Source organism: Eriocheir sinensis, chromosome 13 (assembly GCF_024679095.1).
Source record: "Eriocheir sinensis breed Jianghai 21 chromosome 13, ASM2467909v1, whole genome shotgun sequence".
Taxonomy (NCBI): domain Eukaryota; kingdom Metazoa; phylum Arthropoda; class Malacostraca; order Decapoda; family Varunidae; genus Eriocheir; species Eriocheir sinensis.
Window position 1 is genome coordinate 17,290,586 of NC_066521.1, and position 17,618 is coordinate 17,308,203.

Consider the following 17,618-nt stretch of genomic DNA (forward strand, 5'->3'; position numbering starts at 1 on the left):
TATACTTTACATTTTCGTCCCCGTCGCTGTTTGATCCGCTCTGCAAAGTGTCCGATCCTCTCTGTTATCCTCTTACTCTTTCCCTCGCCTTTTGTCATACGTTTTTCCCCTCCTTTCCTCCTGCCTACCTACCTCCCCACCTCCTCTTCTTTATACATGCATGAGCGGAGGGCGAGAGAGAGGACGTCTGTTTGTATGGAGAATAGAATTTGATCCGAAGATATGAATTGTAATGCCGAAAACTCCGTGATCGTATTGTTATCATATTCGTTATTTTTGATATGGCGTGTGAGTCTCAGGTGTTGCAGGAGGAGGTTTTTCTCAAATGGCTTCGGATGCAATGGTGATTTACAAGTGTTATTAAGATGAATTATTGATAGGGAAGCGAGAGAGAGAGAGAGAGAGAGAGAGAGAGAGAGTGTTTATGGTGCGTCTGTCATTTCGTTTTCTTCCATTGATATCGTGATGGAATTGCTTGTGCTTTTCTGAATTAGTTTTTTTTTTTGGTGTATTTTCTTTTTTCCTTTTCATATTACGGTTTTTAATAGAGCTAAATTAAAATAAGTAATTATCATCTCTCATTGTTTTTTATCTGACGTTATTTTATTTTCGTGTTTCCTCGTCTGTTGTCTTGTTTGTTTTCTTTTTCCTTTTTTTCACATTTTTCTGCTTTTTTTTTCATGGTACCAAATTTAGCTAAGTAATTAATATCTCGTTTTCATTAATATTTTTTTTCACGTTATTTTATTATCTTGTTTTTTCGTGTCTTTCCTTCTGCACGTTTTATTTTTTTTCCTTTTTTCCACATTTCTCGTTTTTCTAATAAAGCTAAATTTAACTAAGTTCATAATTATTACCTCCAGTATTTTTGCTTTAATATTCTTCTACGTTATTTTATTATCGTGTTTTCTCGTCGGGTTATTTTTCTATGTTGAATTTGCTGATCCTTCTCCCTTTTCTCATTTTACTATTTTTTTCATTGTGTCAAAATAATCTAGCTAATTCTCCTCTCCACCCATTTTCTTTAACATTTTCTTCACTTTATTTTAGCATCAAGTGTAGGTGTTATTTGTTTTCTGAACTCACGTCATTTTTAGGGAATTTTTCGATTCTCCTTTTTTCATTTTGGGGAAGCGGAGGTGAGGGTCGCAGGCAGGCAGGTGGGCGGACGGGCGGGTAGGACTAGGCAGCGTAGGGGAGCCATCCGTCACTTTGCCTCGGCCTTTCCTATTGTTTTGTTTATATTTTGCCCGACAGCTCCGATATTTGTTCCGTGTTTATGTTCCGTGTTGCCTTTTGCTTGTTGCTCTCCGTTTGTCAAGCGCAGATTTTCCTCTCGTTTGTTTTTCTCTACTTTTTTTTATACTTGTTCAAGCCTCGTATTTCTACTCTTTTCGATGTTTCTCCACGTTCGGTTCTTGTCTGTCTCTTTTTATTTATTATGCTACAAGTTAATCCTTTTAGTATTCTTGTCGTTGATCATTCTTTTAGCTGTTTCGATTTTGTTTTGCTCTTCGTCCTGAACGCATGTAAGGATTAATCGTGTTGATCTGTTTGTTTGTTTTGTTCGCGATTGTGTGTGTGTGTGTGTGTGTGTGTGTGTGTGTGTGTGTGTGCGTGCGTGTGCGTGTGCGTGTGTGTGTGCGTGTGTGTGAGTCCAGCTAGTATTCCTCCATGCTAATCAATTGCTTTTGTTTTGATTTTGTTTTGCTCTTCGCCCTGAACGCATGCAAGAACTAATCGTGTTGTTCTTTTTTGTTTGTTTGTTTTACTCGTGTGTGTGTGTGTGTGTGTGTGTGTGTGTGTGTGTGTGTGTGTGTGTGTGTGTGTGTGTGTGTGTGTGTGTGTGTGTGTGTGCGTGTGTGTGAGTCCAGCTTGCCGTCCGCCGGGGAGAACTGTTGCGTTTAGTCATTCGTGTAAAAAAAAGTTTGGACCGAATTGAAATCTGGCGTGAAAAATCGTCGAAAAAATAGAGAAAAATCGAAATTGAACATTCTCCCCTGATGTTCCTTTCGTCGTTTCTCTGTCTTTTCTTTCTTAATATATTTTTAGAGATCACGGAGAGCTTACTTTATTATCTTTTTTATTTATAAGTAACGGAGAGTACAATAATAAAATCCTTAATCCTAGAAAAAATGTAGTCACTTAAATAGTGGATCAGTTTCGTCATAACAGTTGCAAGTATTTTTTTTTTTATGAACGACGTAGCAGAAAAAAATAAACTAAGACGAAAACAAGAAAATAAAGTGAAAGGAGAAAGCGAGGAAATATCAGACGAAGGAAAAAAAACACAAATGAAAGACGAGAAAACGTAATTAAAGAGATAAAAAAAGAAGCAAGAAAAATAAGGAAAATGAGCGAGATGAAAGAGAGAAACGAAACCAGGAAATTACATAATCATTCTCTCTCTCTCTCTCTCTCTCTCTCTCTCTCTCTCTCTCTCTCTCTCTCTCTCTCTCTCTCTCTCTCTCTCTCTCTCTCTCTCTCTCTCTCTCTCTCGAAAAAGAAAGAAAGAAAGAAAGAATTAATTAAAGGAGGAATAAATAATGAAACGTGAAGAGAAGAAAGAAGAGAAGTAACAAATAAGCAATGAGGAGAGAAGAGAGAGAGAGAGAGAGAGAGAGAGGCGGAGAAAGGGAGAGGAAGAGAGAGAGAATACCCCAACCTTTTTCTCCTCTAATTTTACCTTCCCAACACAAAGGGAGCGATCTAGAGCATTAACGCGCTTGCTGGGATGTTTGCAGAAGAGCGGAGATGTTATAATTACACTTTTTTATGCTCTTTCCGGCCCCCTAACAAGGTTTTAATTAGAGGCGAGACCACCGTAACGCATTCCTCTACCTGCTCCCAACCTACCTACCTGCATACCTTTTGCGTAGTAATTATTCATCGTGGGAACAGGTGGGAGCGGGGTCTTGGTTTGTGTGTGTTTGTGTGTGTTTGTGTATGTTTGTTATCTCCCTTGTGTCTGCTTTTTTACCTCGGTCTATATGACTGTTTGTTTCTATGTTTGTTTTCTCTCATTCTCTTTTTTATCCATCTTTTTTTGTCTGTGTGTGTCTGTCTGGCTGTTTATTTCTTTTTCTCTTTCTCTTCCTCTTTTTATTTTTATCCATGTCTTATGTCTTATGTGTTTTTTTCCTCTCAGTCTCTCTATCTTTTTCCATGTGTTTGTTTTTCTCTCTCTGTTTTTGTGTCTGTCTCTGTCTTTGTGTTTGTCCCTGTTTTTTTTTTCTCCTACTGTCTCTCTCTATCTTTGTGTTTTTCTGTTTTTTTCTCTTTCTGGCTCTCCCTGTATGTATTTGTTTGTCCCTGTTTTTGTCTCTTTCTCTATCTCTTTGTGTATGTATGGCTGTTTTCTTCTCTCTTTTCCTCTCTGTTTATCTATTTTTCTATCCGTCTCTATTTCTTTGTGTTTCTGTCTCTGTATTATTCTCTATTTCTCATTCCCGCTTTCTATCTATCTATCTAATTCTCCCTGTGCTTATGTCTGTGTATAATTCTCTCTTTCTCTTTCTCTCTCTCCTCGGCAAGTCTACGGGTACAAATTCTCACTCGCCTTCGATTTTCTTCCTCAGTTTTTAAGAAATGTTATTGGGTTCCTCTTCCCGACCCTTCCCTGCGTGTCTTTGTCTGTCCGTATGTCTGTGTGTGTCTGTCTGTGTTTCCGTCTCATTATCGACCTGACTATCATTTTCTCGCGCTGCAACCTGAGTCTTTTTCCCTTCATTATCCACCTGTCTGTCTTTCTGTCTGTCTCTCACTCGCTTACTCCTTTCGCACCTGTGTCTTTCTACCTGTCAGTCTTTATTTGTGTTTCGGTTTCCTTTGCCTCACTTTCGACAAGATTCGCTTTCATATTTTCCGTTTTTTTTACTTCACTTTTTACTCCTTTATTTCACATTTCCTCTTTTACGTTTCTTTCGCCTCTCATTCATTTCATTGATTCTTCAACTTTCACGTTTTTCATTTTGCCTTCCTTTCCATCGTTTACTTTTCTATTTCCTTCTCTTACCTCACTTTCTGCATGATTCTTTTTATATTTTTTTGTACGTGTGCGTCTATTTCGTTATTTGCTACCTGTTAGTCAAGTCTCATCGTGTTTTACCTGTCTATTTTCATTAAGTATTAGAATATCTTGAATTTGTCCCTCGATTTCACATGATTTGCTATTTTTCTGTCTTTTCTGTCCGTGTGTCTGTTTCTTTCACTATTTACTCCCTGATTATCATGTTTTCTTTTCTTTTTATCTGTCCATTTTCATTTAGTATTGGAATATTTTAAATTTGTTTCTCGTTTCCACTTTTCACACTTTCCACAAACTTTAATATTCGCTATATGCGTTTGTGTCTTCATTCACTATTGTCTACCTGTTAATTATGTCTTATTGTGTCTTATTGTGTTTTTATCTGTCCATTTTCATTAAGCCTCGGGATATCTTAAGCTGATTTCGTATTCTAAGTTCCCAGGTGTTGATAGCAAGGCAGGGATGCATGAGGAAAGGAGAGAAAAGTGCATCAGGATATTTTAAGTTCGTTTCTCGTTCTAAATTCTCAGGTGTGCGTGGATAGCCAGGAGCAACATAGATAAGGAAAGACGAGAAAGGTGCATAAGAGACGACGCAAAGAAACTGATAACTCTTCCCGAAACTTAATAACGAACACAAATTGACGAAAAAGGAAGCAAAAAGGCGAGGCGAGAATTCTTCGGTTGAGCTCCAATTTTTGTGCCGCGGAAGAATTACACGGAAGACCAAAGAAGAAAGAGAGAACACAAAAAGAAAGAGAAAGAGGACGAAGAGGAGAAAAAAGAGAGATGGAAGGATAAAGCAAGAGAAGAAGGGAGAGAGATGAAAAAGAAAGAGAGAGAAAAGGAGAAAAAAAGAGAGAGAAGGAGGAAAGGAGAGTGAGAGAGAAAACATAAAAAGAGAAAGAAGGAGAAAAGAAGAGAAAAAAATTGAAAAAAAGAAAAAGAGAGGGCGAGAAGGAGAAAAGAGAGAGAGAAAGAATTAAAAGGAAGCCCAAGGAGAGAAATAGGAAGAAAAAAGAGAAGGGAGAAAAAGAAAGAGAAAGGAAAATAATAAACGGAAGCCCAAAGAGAGAAAGAGAGGGAAAAAAGAGAAGGGAGAAAAAGAAAGAGAACGGGAAAGAATTAAAATGAAGCCCAAGGAGAGAAAGAAGGAGAAAAAAAGAGAAGGTAGAAGAAAGAAAGAGAACGGGAAAGAATTAAAATGAAGCCCAAAGAGAGAAAGACAAAGTGAGGAAAAGATGAAAAAAAGTGTAAGAGGAGAAGAAAAAGAAAGAGAGTGAGAGAGAGAAAAGAGGCTCATGCGTGCGGAGGCTTGAGGCAGAGACTGAATCTTTATTGTGCGCCAAAGAAACAGTCCATTAGCACGAGGACGAAGTGAATGCGGACCCGAATAAAGCCTCGAGACCCGCGGTTGAGTGCTTCATTTGGGACGAGTCACCGAGCGGCGAGGGAGGGAGCGAGGACGGGAAGCTCGTTTTGCAGTGTTCTCTCTGTCTTTGTCTCTGTCTATTTTTGTCTCTGTTTCTGCCTCTCTCTCTCTCTTTCTGTCTCTCTGTCTTTTTGCCTCTGTTTCTGCCTCTGTCTCTCTCTGTCTCTTTTTATCTGTTTCTGCTTCTGTTTCTGTCTGTCTCTTTTTCCTTCTGTTTCCCTCTGTCTGTCTCTGTCTTTCTCTTTCTGTCCTTTTGTCTCTGTTTCTGCCTCTGTCGCTCTTTCCTGTCTGTGTCTCTCCATATCTCTGTCTCTCTTATGTCTGTAGTACTTTCTCATATTTTCTTTATTTTTTTACTTCTTTCGTTTTCTTTTGTATATTTTCTGTTTATTTCTATCACTTTTTTTTTCTGTAGATATTCGTGATTTTTTTTTGCGTTCTTCTATATATTTTTTGGAGGGACATTTTTTTATATTATTTCCGTATGTCTCTGTGACTAGTCTGTTTCTGCTGCATATGTTTCTTTCTTTTTCTTTCTACATTTCCCATAAGCTCAGTGACTGTAATAAAGGAAGAGGAAAAGTAGGAGGAAGAGGAAGAGGAGGAGTAAAAAGAGGAGGAGGAAGAGTAACAGAAGGTGGAGAAGGACGAAGAGGAGGAGGAGGTGGAGTAAGAGGAGGAGGAAGAGAAAAAAGCTGTACAGGTGGCGTGGGAGGAAAAGTTAAAGAAGAACTGGAGGGGAAGAGAGAGACAGTGAGGGAACAGGAAGGAATGGAAGGAATGAAGGAAGGAAAGAAAGCAGAAAGCGTGATAAGAGAGAGAATAGGAAACTGGGGAAATGGGAGGAATTGGAAAAAGAAAAGAGGAAGACAAACACAGAAGAAGCAGGACAATCACTATAAAGAAAAAAAATACATAAAAAAAGGACTTGAAAACGGAAGAGGAAATGGAAAATTGAAAAGAAAATATGAAAGGGAGAGAGGAAAAGATAATCAAAAGAACGAAAAAAGTACATGGAAGAAAAAATCAACAAAAGAAAATGAAAATGAATAAATGATCGCAGGAAGCAAATATGAAAAAAAGGAAAGAAAAAAAGAATGAAAATGAAATAAACTACTGAAGAAACCAAATAGGAGAAAGAAAGGAAGGTGAAAGGGAACAACCAGTAGGAATGAAAGAGACGACGAAGATAGAGGGAAAAAAAAAAAAAAAGAGCGAGAGTTGCGTCACGTCGGTATCAAGTGAAGGAGAATGACAGTATCCAATTTATGCCGTGAAAGAGCTTCCTGTCGGGACTTAATCAGAATGAAAAAGTACGAAGCCATCCCCCATCCGCGTTCCCTTCACGGCTGGGGGCGAGGCGAGGGACCTGTCTTCTTAACGTCTTGAGGAAATAACGAGTTAAGATTCGATAATAGAACGTTGTGCGGCGTGATTAGATGAAGGGGAAGGCAATGAGGGGCTTGTCCTCCGGCGCGACTTGCTGGACGAGGAGGGTAAGCAGTTCTTGAGGTCCAGTTTTTGCCTTCGAGTTGTTTATTTCAAAGTTGTTTCGCTATTACATATATGAAGTTCCTCTGTACTTGTGTCAGCTACTTATTACTAGTTAGGATAATTATTTAGTGTACAGGTTAAATTATGTGCCGTTGAGGTTAGGTTATCGCATCCCAGTTATTTCTGTAAAGATAATTTAAGTACTAAATCTAAATCGCTCCATAATAAATTTAAAAGCATCAAGTCAGTCCCCACGCAGTCCAGGTTTCGCCAAAATATGCAAGTTAAGTTTTTCAGTCTTATCGTCCTCAAAGCAGGTCTGGGCGTGAGAGAGACTTAGGAGTCCTAGTGAGCGCTGACCTCCGTCTTAGGGCTCAATGCATTCAGGCTAAAAATCGGGCCAACAGAGTACTGGGTTTCATCTCAAGGAGCGTAAGCAATAGGAGCACTGAAGTCATCCTCAAATTTTACTTATCAGTAGTTAGACGTCATCTCGATTATGCAGTTCAGTTCTGGTCCCCCTACTATAGAATGGATATCAAGATGTTAGAATCTGTACAGAGGAGGATGACGAGAGAGAGAGAGAGAGAGAGAGAGAGAGAGAGAAGGTTTGAAAGAATAAGAAAAAAATACAAAGACACATGGAGAGCAAGGAAGAAAGAGAGGGTGGAAGGGAAGTGAGAAAGAAAGAGGGAATCAAATGCCGCGCCGAAATCCGTCTCGAGTATTTCTTTCTATTTTGTTGACGCTGTCCCGTTCCCGAGGCCCTCCGACTTTCCATCCCAGAACCTGCAAACGCGGTGCGCGGCGCCCTCACAGTGTTTGTGATTGATTTAATAATCCCGTCTGGCATTTTTAGAGATGCGCGTTCTTGCACCCGCCCTCCTCGTATCGTCGGGGCTGGGGAGCGCCAACGAGCCCTTGGTCTTGCTGGTGAGCATCGCAGGACTGGAGGGGCCCCGGTAGGGCGCCGTGGCTCCCCCGGGGCGTCCATGGCGGTGCCAGGGATCCCGAAGGTCCGGCGGGGGGGGCGTTGAAGTTCCCGCAAGACGTGCTGACCTTCCTAAGAAGTAGCCAGACGAGGCGTGACCCTTATATCAGTTTAGGTCACCGGTACAAATCACCATAATCATAATGATTGACACCTTCAAGAGGAACTGCCGCGCGGGGAAGAAGAAATCCCCCCAGCAGGGCAGATTGTCACTAACTATAAAAACATAAAAACAAAAAAAAAATCATAAAACAACAAAAAACGGTACTGTGTGTTGGTAAGAGTGAGTCTCATCTGGGGAGACTGTGGCTCATCCAGACCAACAGACAACGCCCAAGTTATAGCTGAGACTCTTCTGGGGAGACAGCGGCTCAGCCAGACTAAAAAAACACACGGACTGACAACTCCTGACGACCCACGACCTACTGACCCCTGACATACCCCTGGCACTCTTTGGACATGGACTGACAACCCGATTATACGACCTACTGACCCCTGACAGACCCCTGGCACTCTTTGGACATGGACTGACAACCCGATTATACGACCTACTGACCCCTGACAGACCCCTGGCACTCTTTGGACATGGACTGACAACCTGATTATACGACCAACTGACCCCTGACAGACCCCTGGCACTCTTTGGACATGGACTGACAACTCGATTATACGACCAACTGACCCCTGACAGACCCCTGGCACTCTTTGGACATGGACTGACAACTCGATTATACGACCAACTGACCCCTGACAGACCCCTGGCACTCTTTGGACATGGACTGACAACCTGATTATACGACCAACTGACCCCTGACAGACTCCTGGCACTCTTTGGACATGGACTGACAACCTGATTATACGACCTACTGACCCCTGACAGACCCCTGGCACTCTTTGGACATGGACTGACAACCTGATTATACGACCTACTGACCCCTGACAGACCCCTGGCACTCTTTGGACATGGACTGACAACCTGATTATACGACCTACTGACCCCTGACAGACCCCTGGCACTCTTTGGACATGGACTGACAACTCGATTATACGACCAACTGACCCCTGACAGACCCCTGGCACTCTTTGGACACGATGGACAACCCGATGACGACCCACGCGATAATGCCCCTGACATTTCCTGACCACTCTCAGAACAATGCCTCCGGACAATATCTCGACGTTTCTCTAATGTTTCTCAACAACAAAAAGAAGAGTTCAAAAACTCACGAATGGCTTTCTCACTTTCTTACTTTTCATACCAAACTACATACACGCTACACACACACCATTTACTCAATAATCTCAAAATTTGCTACGAAAATAGTCAATGGCTATGCCTCGGAGGGGCTTATGATTGTTGATTCTTGCTTCTTTCTTATACCTTAAGTATACTTAATGTTGTTACTCTTACTAAAATTATATCATTATCATTATTATTATTGTTATGCTACTACTACTACTACTAATACTAATACTAATACAAGATATCAATACTATTACCAGATAGATAAAAAGAGAGTTAAATTTACATGGATTTACATAGATATTTAGAGCACACAGACCCTTTGATCCAGACAGGTGACTCTGCTAATTATTGGGAGGGCGAGTGAGTTAGTATAAAAGCGAGTTGTTATAAGGAAGAATTAGTATATGGGGGAATTAGTATTACGATAAGTTAGGATGAGGCAAGTATGGACGCTTCTCCTAGTAATGTAAATATCTAAGATGTGTACCTTTTTTACAAGACGGGAGAGAGGAGACATATAATAATTTAAGTACTACATCTAAATTGCCCTTGTTAATCTCCATTATAAATTTAAAACCATCAAGTTAGTCCCCACGCAGTCCACGTCTCGCCATAGAATGCAAGTTAAGTTTTTTAGTCTTATCGTCCTCTAAGCAGGTCTGGGCGTGAGAGAGACTTAGGAGTCCTAGTGAGCGCTGACCTCCGTCCTAGGGCTCAATGCATTCAGGCTAAAAATCGGGCCAACAGAGTACTGGGTTTCATCTCAAGGAGCGTAAGCAATTGGAGCGCTGAAGTCATCCTCAAACTTTACTTAGCAGTAGTTAGACCTCATCTCGATTATGCAGTTCAGTTCTGGTCCCCCTACTATAGAATGGATATCAAGATGTTAGAATCTGTACAGAGGAGGATGACAAGGATGATTCAGGGGGTGAGAAACTTGCCTTATGAAGACAGGCTGAAGCATTTAAATCTATACTCTCTAGAAAAGCGAAGGTTGCGAGGAGAATTGATCGAAGTCTATAAATGGATGAAGGGCTTTAATAAAAAGGATGTCAATAAGATTTTGATAGTAAAAGAGCCAGGTAGGACGCGTGGCAATGGTTTTAAGTTAGACAAATTCAGATTCAACAAAGACATAAGCAAGAATTGGTTCACCAGTAGAGTGGTGGACGAATGGAACAGGCTTGGGAGCCATGTTGTGGGTGCCAATATCATAGATACATTCAAGAAGAGGTTAGATATAGCCATGGATGGTGAGGTAAGGTGGGGTTGAGTGTACAGGAGCTGCCTTGTATAGGCCAACCGGCCTCTTGCAGACTCCTTACGTTCTTATGTTCTTATGTTACACTTTTTTATTATAGGTGTAGATGTTTATTTGGTTTATGGACTAAGTTATGTGGAGGCAAAGTCAATTTCTTGCCGTCAAATTATTTTTTTTATGAATGTTGTTGAGTCGCTACACCTGGCAAATACTTTTTTCACCTGCTCTTACCTGAGTTTCAAGTTTACGCGCTTAATCGGTGCAGGATCGTCATGTGAAATACTGTCAAAATTACGCAAAAAATTGACCTCTTCTCCCGAAATTGACCCCTCTCTCTGCCACTTCTTTGGATTCTTTTTTAGGAGCAGCGAGTAGCGGGCTTTTTTTTTTTTATTATTGCTTCCTTTTTTGTTCCCCTGAGCTGTCTCCTTTGTTGTAAAAAAAAAAGCCAACTAAGGGGAGTGTACAGAGTCGTGATACAAGTCAGGTCCAATCCAGGTTAACGAGGAAAGGTAAGTGAAACGCGTGATTAGCGACGTCTTACCTTCAGTCTCAGGTGTATCTTAAGCCCTCCCTTTACAGCCTCCCTCCTCACTTCTCCACCTGCCTCTCACCTGACTGCCTCTCTGCCTGCCTCACTGCATCTCCGCTTCATCCCGCTTCGTTTTTTTCTTTCCACTTCCTAACTTCTCCCTTCCGTGTCTCTCCTCTCTGTGTATCTATCTGTCTGTTTATCTATCTTTCTCTCTTTCTCGAATTGTCACCCCTCACACTTCAATTTTTTTCCTACTTTAACCCGGTTCATTCTTTTATTTTCTCTTCCTAACTTCTCTCCTCCCTGTCTCTCATCTCTGTGTCTATCTTTCTATCTATCTGTCTATTTATCTCTCTTTCTCTCTTTCTCGAATTGTCACCCCTCACACTTCTATTTTTTCCCATTTTAACCCGGTTCATTCTTTTATTTTATCTTGCTAACTTCTCCCTTCCGTGTCTCTCATCTATGTTTCTATCTACCTACCTGTGTATCTATCTATCTTTCTCTTTCTCACGCTGTCAACCTTCACAGTTCTATTTTTTCCCCCACTTTAACCAGGATCATTCTTTTTCTCTTACTAACTTCTCCCATCTCTGTCTCTCATCAGTATCTATCTATCTATCTATCTATCTATCTATCTATCTATCTATTTATCTACCTTTCTCTGTCTCATGCTGTCACCTTTCACAATCCTATTTTTTTCCTACTTCATCCCGGTTCATTAATTTTCCCTTACTAATTTCTCCCTTCCCTGTCTCTCATCTCTGTATCTATCTTTCTATCTATCTATTTACTTATCTATCTTTCTCTTTCTCACGCTGTCACCCTTCACACTTCTATGATTTTTTTCCCACTTCATCCTGGTTCATTCTTTTTCTCTTACTAACATCTCCCTTCCATATCTCTCAACTGTATCTATCTATCTATTTATCTATCTTTCTCTTACTCCGTCTCACGCCGTCACCCTTCACACACCTCTATTTTTTTTCCACCGCCCCCTTCATGCCTCGCCCTCACGCCGGTCTCATGCTGTCCAACCAAACTTTTCTGTGTGATGCTGACTGACAACTGAATGTAATAAACCTGCCTTCCCTTTTTCGCGCAGTGTTGCCTTTGACTTTCACTTCTCTCGTCCTCCTCTTTCTGTTGTCACACTCTCTGTCTGTCTCTCATCAGTGTTGATTCGTTCTTTTATCCCCGTGCGTTTGAGATGAGATGGGAATGAATGCGTGTGGAAATTAGCAAGTCTTTCATTGAGGAAGGTTGGCTAATGAAAAGCGTGTTAGTCAGTTAGTTTGTTGTTTTGTTGCTTGTTAGTGGTGGTGTTGAAGAATGTGATTTAAATGGAGATAAAAGGTTGTGAGGAAATTATTATAACTTATGGTATAAATCTACAAAGAATGATGAAATTATTAAAACTTAGTGTAATTATTATAACTTATGGAAGAAATTATTATCATTTATGAAATTATTATAACTTATGGTGATGAAATGACTAAACTTATGGTATAAATCTACAAATAAATTATTATAACTTATGGTATAAATCTACAAATATACAATTATAACTTATGGTATAAATCTACAAAGCATGACCTCACTTTGTTGTATGGATAGTCTCATTAGTAAGGAATCATATATGAATTTTCTGAGTCAAGACCTATAGTAACTGTTTGGGGTTTTGCTAGGTTAGGTTAGGAATTTTACAAACCTATTCGAAACAAACACAAACGTAAGCAAAACAAAAAAAAAATACATATCGCCAACATTAACAAAAAATCATTGATAAGAAAATGCGAAAGACCAACACATCAGCGTCTCATTGCACGCAGCGGTGACTGATGCACTGCCTATTAACGCTGAAGTCTGCTGGGGCTGACGAGCTTCTGAAACTTTGATATCAACTTTGGAACTCCGAAAATTGGGTAAATGTATGCAAATTTTGGTCCTCTCCCGCAGCTCCGAACTGGGAAGGAAGGAAGGATGGAAGAAGATGGCCAGGAAGAAGGGAATAGAGAGAGAGAGAAGGAAAGATGATGATAGATAGAAGTGGGAGGAATTTTGGTCCCCTTCTGCGGCCTTGAACTGGGAAGGATGGGAGGGAAGAAGGGAGGGAAGAAGAGATGGCAAGGAAGGGAGAGAATAGAGAAATGGAGGGAAAGGATGATGATGACAGAAGGATAGAAGTGGAAGGAATGGAAGAAGGATGGAAGAATAGATAGCAAGGAAGAGGGAGAGAATAGAGAGGAAGGAAAAGGAGACAGACACAGAGATAGAGTTGGGAGGAAAGGAAGACAGGGTTTGATTTCTCTTTCCAAACATGTCGATTTCGTGTCTTTCGCCAATATTTCTTACCTCACTTCTTTCATCTTCTCTTTCTCCCTTTCTTTGGCTCCTTTATCTTTTCTTTATCCTTCCTCTCGCTTTATTCTTCCTTTCTTCCTTTGTCTCCTCGCTTCTTTCACCTTTCGTTTCTTCTTTCTTTGGTTTCTTTATCTTTTCTTATTCTTTTTTCCTGTTTATTTGTCTCCATCATATTCTCTTCTTCCTCTTTTTCCTTCTTCCTCGTCTTTTTCCACATGTTCCAGTAGTTCTTTTCTGTTTACTTTCTTCTTCCTCCTTTATTCCTCTGTTTATGTATACCTCCACCGCATTCTCTTTATCTTCTTGCTTTTGTTCGTCTTTTTCAACATGTTCCTCTATACCGTTCCCATTTTTTTATTCTTTATATCGGAAGGCTCGTTGTAAAAGCTTCTGACATGTCTATTTGTACAGGCAGTCAGTTTGCAATCATTCAGGAGACTTGTATCACGAAACATTTTGATCTGCGGGACAAAGCAATGTCGGGTTGGAGAAAAACTATGATACGCGGTTTCATTTTTTTGGCCTTTCCATGAACCGAAAAAAAACTCCCTGTGCTGCCCTTGTCCTCCCACAGTGCATCCCGATTGATAGACCTGACGTAGCGGGAGTCTAGAGGAAAAATAACGTGCCTTTTCGTCCCTCAGTGAAGAAAAGTGACACCAACGTTTCCTGTTTTTTAATGACGAAGCAGCAATATTCTGTGCGCCATTCAAACGCCTATTGATGCTCTTTTATTCATTTTTCAGGTGAGCTTGTGGTCTCGGGGAGCAGCGCCGCCCACATGTACTTGCCGGTGAGTACGTCGCTTTGTGTTTGTTTATTATGCTCACCTGTTTTTACCTGTTTATTGATGGTGATGTTTGTTGACGGTGACATCGCAGGTAAAGAGTACGCACCCAACCTTACCTTACCTTACTTTGCTTCGCTGTGTTGTTGTCGAGTTCGTGTCTCCGCAGATGCGAAAGAATGATAAAAAAGACGGAAAGAGTAACGAGTGAATATACAAAACGGAAGATACTGACTCAGGAAATGGTAAAAGAGAGAAAGAAATAGTAACTAGTAAATATATGAGACGGAAAATAATGAATCAGTGAGGATACAAAATGGAAAAAAAATGATTGAGAAAATGGAAAGAATGATAAAAAAAGGGAAATAGTGACGAGTGAACGTACGGAACGGAAGATAGTGACTCAGGAAATAATAAAGGGAGAAAGAGATAGTAATTAATGAATGTACAAAAACGGGAAATATTGAATCAGAAAATAATGAAGAGAGAAATAAATAATGATTAGTGAATGTACAAAACGGTAGATAATGACTCAGGAAATGGTATAAGAAAGAAAAAGATAATAACTAGTAAATAAAGCGGAAAATAATGAATCAGGAAAAGGTAAAGAGAGAAAGAAATAATAATCAGTGAATATACAGAACAGAAAAAAAATCGGAAAATGGGAGAAAACTGAAGGTAATTTAGAGAAAGGAAAAATGAAGGAGTGGCAACAAATAATGAAATAGGAAATGGCAAAGAGGGAAAGAATTAATATCTAGTAAATGTCCAAAACGTGAAAAAAATGTAATCGGGAAATGGGAGAGAACTGAAGATAATTTTGAGAAAGGAAAAATTAAGGAGTGGAAGCAAATAATGAATTAGGAAATGGTACAGAGAGAAAGAAATAATAACAAGTAAATGAACAGAACGAAAAAGAAGCGAATCAGGAAATGGAGAGACCTGAATATAATTTAGGGAAAGGAAGAATGATAGGAGCGAAAACAAGAAGGCGAAGAAAAATGAACAAGGGAGAGGAGAGAATAGGGAAAAGGGTAACAAGATGAAAGAAAGTGAGGAAAAGATGAAGAAAGAGTTCCGTAAAGATGAAAAATGAAGACGTGGAAGGGAGGAAGTAGAGAATGAACGGCAAGGAAGGGAGAGGTAAAAAAAGAAACGAAGGAAAAAGTGCTGAGGAAGCGAGAAGCAGGGCAAGGGGGAAAAATATAGTGTGTAGGTTCAAACGGGAAAAAAGAAAAAAAGGACGGAAGAAATATTAACGAAAATGGACCAAAGATAGACAAAAGGAGCAATATTCAAAGAGGAGAAAGAAAAAATGTTGAAGTGAGTTACCATAAGTAAATAAGGAAAAAAAGGACGGAAGAAATATTAATGAAAATGGACCAAAGAGAGAGAAAAGGAGCAATATTCAAAGAGGAGAAAGAAAAAATGTTGAAGTGAGTTACCATAAAAAAATAAGGAAAAAAATGACGGAAGAAATATTAACGAAAATGGACCAAAGAGAGAGAAAATGAGCAATATTCAAAGAGGAGAAACAAAAAAAGTAGAAGTGAACTGACATAGGATATAAAGAAAAGAAAAGACGAGAGAAAAAAAATAACAAAAATGGACAAACGAAAGAAAAAGAGCATTATTCAAACAGGAGAAAGAAAAAAAAACAGAAATCGAGTAAGCAGACGAAAATGTAGAAGAAAAGGATGGAAGAAAAATCAGTGAATATGGACAAAAGAAAAGAAGCATTATTCAAACAGGAGAAAAAAGAAAAAAATTAGTTCGCATACGAAAATATATGAAAAAAAGGACGAAAGAATTATTAACGAAAATTAATTAGAGAAGAAAGGGGACATTATTCAGACAGGAGAGATAAAAAAAAGTGTAAGCATAAGAAAATAATGAAAGAAATTACGTAAAAAAAATTAACGCAAATGAACAAAAGAGGAAAGAAGCGTTACATTCACAAATACGATGATTTAAATGGGTTACGAAATTTAAGGAACCAACAGAGCGTATGAAAACGAGTCCACCAAACATTAATATACTTATCTACTTCACGCCTTCCTGCTTCTTCATCTTTCCTTTTATTTTCCTTTTTCTGTTTTCTGGCTTTTTTTTCACATTTGTTTCCTTTTTTATGCCCTTGAATTGACTCCTCTGCCGTAAAAAAAAATCAATCTCACCCTTTTCTTTTCTTCCTCCGCAAACTCATAAAAAGGTCCAACAAACATTAATATTATACTCATTTACCTGTCATGCAATTTCCCTCATCACTTTTATCTTTTCCTTCTCCTTCATTCATCAATCTCACCTTTTTTTCCTTCCTCCGCTAACTCATAAAGAAAGTCCATTAACCACTAATATCATACTCATTCAGCTGTCTTATAATTTCCTTCACCACCTTTAATTGTTTCTCTTCATTCATCAGTCTCTCCTTTTTCTTTTTTTCTCCGCTAACTCACTAAATAGTCCAGCAAACATTAGTATCATACCTATCTACTTCATTCCTTTCCAAATACACCTCGTCAGCTGTCATATCATCATCATTACCTTCTTCATCTTCTTCTCCTTCTCCTGTCATCAGTCTCACTTTTTTATCTTCCTCCGCAAAACATCAATATCATACTCATCTACTTCTTTCCTTCCTAAGTGCAGGTTTTCAGTTATCATCTTATTTCCTTTATCATCTTTTCCTTTTTCTCCTCCTCCTCCTCCTCCTCCTCCTCCTCCTTCTCCTGTCATCCATCTCATATTTTTTTCCTTCCTCCGCGACTCATCTTGGTTCTTATATTTTAGTTCATCTTCTTAAAACGTCGCGGGTCTTGATATACTCTTCCCTGCGGTCAGAAAAACAAAAAGACCAGAGAGGATAAGGCCACCACCACGACACACCGCCCATACATTTTACCTCCGCGGCGGGAAATGGACTTAGACGATCATGTATTAAGGAAAAACACAGAAGGGGGGATATGGAGTCACTCGTTCATATATCAAGGAAGAGTCATTTGGGGTTACATGTTCGTGTCATTGTAGAAGAATAAGAAGACCGTTCGTATATCATATAAATGTAAGATGTATGACTTATAACTTAAAGAATGTTCGCGTGATAAATAAAAGAACATTCATATATTAATTAAGAACTTCCGGGTATCAGATAAATATAAAACGTATGACTAACTAAATGAATGTTCGTGTAAGTAGCAAAAGAACGTTCATATATAGTTAAAATTAAATGGAGTAAAGCGTTCATGTTAAAGTTAAAAAAAATAAAAAGAGAACGTTTGATATTAAATGAAAATAGAATACATTATTAACTAAACGATTTGTCTATAATAAGTAAAATAAACGTTCATGAGATAATTAAAAGGCAAAATGCATTAACCGTTCACGTATAAACTAAAAGGAAAATCGAGTCAGACATTCATATATTAATAAAAAAAAATAAAAAAACGTAACGATCCTTAGATGACAAATGGGTTATGTTTTTT

At 39.1% G+C, this 17,618-nt stretch overlaps 1 long non-coding RNA gene across 7 annotated transcripts; it reads right to left on the bottom strand.

The window, feature by feature from the left end:
• Positions 1-7,819: 7,819 nt before the first annotated feature.
• Positions 7,820-9,282, bottom strand: LOC126998110 (uncharacterized). Of its 7 annotated transcripts, XR_007752637.1 has the most exons (4): positions 8,794-9,237; positions 8,605-8,730; positions 8,429-8,541; positions 7,820-8,365 (listed from the first exon to the last, which is right to left on the bottom strand). It is a non-coding gene; the product is annotated as an uncharacterized LOC126998110 (long non-coding RNA). The 7 variants fall into 7 exon arrangements; XR_007752635.1 differs by having other exon boundaries at positions 8,429-8,730; XR_007752633.1 differs by having other exon boundaries at positions 7,820-8,541; positions 8,794-9,236.
• Between the last annotated feature and the right edge of the window lie 8,336 nt (positions 9,283-17,618).